The 3,997-nt window shown below is 50.5% G+C and overlaps 2 non-coding genes across 2 annotated transcripts; both read right to left on the bottom strand.

Moving 5' to 3' along the window:
* Nucleotides 1-827: 827 nt before the first annotated feature.
* LOC136139589 (small nucleolar RNA U2-30) lies at nt 828-897 on the bottom strand. Its single transcript, XR_010657109.1, has one exon. It is a non-coding gene; the product is annotated as a small nucleolar RNA U2-30 (small nucleolar RNA).
* A 179-nt stretch (nt 898-1,076) lies between these two features.
* Nucleotides 1,077-1,155, bottom strand: LOC136139592 (small nucleolar RNA U2-19). Its single transcript, XR_010657112.1, has one exon. It is a non-coding gene; the product is annotated as a small nucleolar RNA U2-19 (small nucleolar RNA).
* Between the last annotated feature and the right edge of the window lie 2,842 nt (nt 1,156-3,997).

The raw sequence follows: 3,997 nt of genomic DNA, 5'->3' as shown, positions 1-3,997 counted from the left end.
CCGTTCATTTCCCCCTGTTCTGTTGGGCTCACGGTGGGAGAAGAAGGCTGCAAACACGGTGAGGCCATTGTGGGAGGGAGCCCGGGAGCTCTGCCCGAGCCTCATCCGTGAGCAGCCCTGTTGGGCCGTCCCCAAGCTCTTTGCACTTCATCTGTCGTCATCGTGAAACAGCAGACCCAGCCTGAGCTCCCATTTCATATTTGAGGGACACACCTCCTTCTGGCAGAGCAGCTGTGAGTCCTGGGTTCAGGTTCCTCACTCCTCCCACCTCTGTATGTGCCCCCGGTGGGTCTCTCCTTGGGGAATGGCTTGACAAAGTCCAGATGACTGCAATCTTACCGTCCCCAAACTACCCTAGACATCTTACCTGAGGTCTTAGCCTACTTTGGCTGCCATGACAGAATACCACAGACTAGGTGGCTTAAGCAGCAGAGATTTATTTCTCACAGTTCTGGTGGCTGGAAGTCTGAGATCAAGATGTGGTGTGGTCAGGTCCTGGTCAGGGCCCTCTTCCTGGCTTGCAGACTGCTGCCTTCTTGCTGTCCTCACATGGTGGGGAGAGGACTCTGGTGTTTCGTCCTATTAGGACACTAATCCCATCACGAGGGCCCAACCCTCATGGCCTCATCTAACCCTGATCACCTTCCAAAGGCTCGACCTCCAAATACCATCGCATTGAGGGTTAGGGCTTCAACATACGAATTTTGTGGGGACACAATCATTCAGTCCATTAAACCTGCGGTAAGAGGAAGTCAAGTCAGCCCTTCAGAGCTATGAGGTTGTTTGTTTCTGAAGACATCGCCAGCCAAGGGGAGCACCCCCTACTTTGAGCTCAGATCAAGGGTAGAAATGTTCATAGTTATAAAGGTCAGTAGCAAAACCTTTTCATCGTTGCTCAGAACTGATTACCTTTCATACACATACATCCCCACCCCAATCTCACTCATCCATCAACAAATCCTCAGATATCCACCGTCACCTTTATACACACACACACACACACACACACACACACACACACACACACACCCCTAGACATAACCCCTTATTGTTTTAAACTACTCTATACTGTTGCTTCTCAGAACTATAGGGATCACGCATAGGTAGACTAGAAGGTTCTTAGATGCTCAGATCTGGCTATTTTCATCATTGATCCATTTCAGTAAGAGAAGATCTCAGAGAAGGGGGCTCTCTTTTGAGTGTCATGTCTTTAAGTCAGGTTTGGTTTTTTTAATATTGTAGAATTTGGACTAAAGAGGAAAATAACTTTAAAAATCATATTTTTCTGTAACTGTAGAGCTGATTTGTTGACAAAGATCATTTTCCTATTTAATGCTTAATTGCAGTGTTCTGTGTTATAAAATTTTACTCTCCTGTCTTCAGCTGTCCTTTTAGTATCCTTTGGCCAATTCAGCCATTTAAAAATGATGTTGTGGAAGAATACTTAGTGATTTGTTATGAGACATAGTTAAATGGAAAAAAGTTACAAAATGGAATGTACAGTATGATCCCACTTGGTACCAAAATATATATTCTATGCATAGGAAGGTCTGGGAGGGTATATATGCTCAAAATGTTAACAGGAGTTATTTCGGGGTAGTGTGATTGTGGGTTATTTTAAATTTTCTTCTTTTTGCATATGTGTAGTTTCTAAATTTTCTGCAGTGAATATGTATCACTTTTATAATAAGGACACAATTATAACTACAGATCTTGCCAAAGGCTGCTCAGACTCCCTGACCACAGGGGGCTGAGGTCGCCCCTCCTGTGCTGTACAGCTCCCATGCTCAGCCCCAGGTGCCTTGGGGGCCACACACCAAAACCTTCCCTCCCACACTCCTGGGACTCTGGGCTGTGCAGAGCTGATGCTGGTTTTCCCTAGTATTGAAGGGACCTGGAGACCCCTCCCTGGGGTGGGGTGGGTTTATCACCACCCTCCTTGACGGGCCTCTAGTCCTCTATTCTACCCATGCCAGCCAATGGGTGTGCTGGGGGCATGGCCGGGTGAGTCCAGGGACATGGCCAGGGCGTGGTCTCGGGAGGATTTCTGAGGCCTGAAACCCCCATTGCTGGAGGAGGGTGCTGTCCCATCGCTAGGGTGGTCCTGTGAGAAAAACAAAGTGCAGAGGCTGCGTGGTAGAGAAGGTCAAACCCCAGTTCCCCCACCAACTAGCTCGTGGTCGACTCTCTGAGCCTCAGCTTCCTTAACCTACAAAATGAGGGTGATGCTGTGAAAATGAGTTGAAATATGAGGGTCAAGTACCTTGGGTGGGGCTTGAAACAGGACAGGTGCTGAGCACACATGCATCCTTTTTCTGTCCTTTAAGGAATGTATAATCCAGTTGGGGACACGCCCACCCTGGTATAAACCAGTAAAGTCCACTGGGAGAGCTTCTGCGTGTCAGTGGACATTGAGCTCCAGATTGCTCAGAGCTAGTTCAACAGCAGTCAACCATTCTTTAACACACACGCGTGCGTGTACATACACGTTTTTAATAGTCGCCTGACAGAAGAAATCATGGAGCAGGAACTGGTCCCTGTGGCCTTGCTTGTGTCCTCGGAGTCTACTGTGCGGGTGATTCAACAGTAGCCACCCCTGGACAGGGCAGCAGTCATGCTCTCCAGCATCATCAACACGGGGCCCAGAGGCCAGAGCCCCAGGATTACTCCTGGCTGGTCTGTCCTGGACAGCGGCTGCAGGAGCAGAGGGAGGCTCCCTACTTTGAAGGCGTGGGCCTCTGTCACTGGCCTCTGTCACCTTCCTCTCCTCTGACCTCCCAAATGTAGTCTTCTGCCCAGTCCACTGACCTTGGACCTTGGATCTGTCCACTTCTGTCCATCTCCTCGGCCACCAGCACCATTGTCAGCTTTCCTGCCTGCAGCCTTGATGCTTCTGTCCTGCAGAGAGGCGTCTTCCCACACTGCAGGTCTGCTTATGCTGACCCCTGCCTCACCCGCTCTGTGCTGGCCAAGGGCTCTGCACGGTCCAGCCTGGCTTTGCTGCAGGACACCCCAGCCTGCCTTTAGGGCCATCATGTGGTGGATGTTACAACAGGGAAACTGAGTCTACCTCTCCCCCTCCCTCCCCCACTCCTGTGCAGTTCTCATGCCGATCTATCACACAGCAGAGGACACCTTGTGATGTCCTGGCGAAGCAGGTGAGAGGTGTGAGGGTGCTTCTGGTGATACCTCCCTACAAAAAATCAGATGAGGGCTAAAGAAACGCTGAGGAGAGCACTGTGCCATCTGCCCCGCTTCCTGGAAACCTGAGCCCTGACACAGCAAAATCGAGACATGAGTGTTCAGATCACAAGAGGACCCTCTCTGGCTGCAGCCCCCTCTTGAATTGGTGTTTGCTCGAGCCCATTGCCGGTGAGCATGTCTGTGTATGTGGAGGGAGCTGATCGGCGAGCTGGCCAGGAGAGAAGTGTTTCTGAGATGGAGGTGAATCACTGTGAACATGATTGGATTTACAAAAATTGGTTTGACACAAACTTTCAGGAATCCATCTGCGCTCCATGAGAGGTAGAGCTATTCCCTTGTCTAGATTCCCAGGAAGCTTATGTTCTGGGGAAACTGGGTGTATTTGCTGCCAAAAGAGGCTCTATTTTTAGCCAAATGTGAGAAAGGGAAGGGGAGCCCAGAGGTGGGGGCCGAGGTGCCCTGGGTGGGGACATGCTGGCGGGAATAGTGGTGAAGGGAGCAGCCTTTGGGCTGGGGATTGCGACCCGGCCTCAGAGTGTCTGCTACCTTTTTCCTTTTGGGAAAGACGTTCCCTTCTGCAAGCACCTCCGTGGGCTGGGGTGTGATGGTGTGGCCATGAGTGGATCTTTCTGTCTCCTCCCCCTACCCATGCACTAAGATGAATACCAAAAGCTACCAGCCATCACGCGTTCTAAATTTACAGGGTGCTTGTCCTTCACTGGTTGCTTAAAAGTGAAGCTGCCTTAGATGACGAGGATGCTAAAGCTGGAGGAGCATGGCAGCTGCCAGCTTC

This window comes from Phocoena phocoena, chromosome 19 (assembly GCF_963924675.1).
Source record: "Phocoena phocoena chromosome 19, mPhoPho1.1, whole genome shotgun sequence".
Taxonomy (NCBI): Eukaryota; Metazoa; Chordata; class Mammalia; order Artiodactyla; family Phocoenidae; genus Phocoena; species Phocoena phocoena.
The sequence above is the reverse complement of the archived record's forward strand: the minus strand, read 5'-3'. Positions and strand labels throughout refer to the sequence as shown.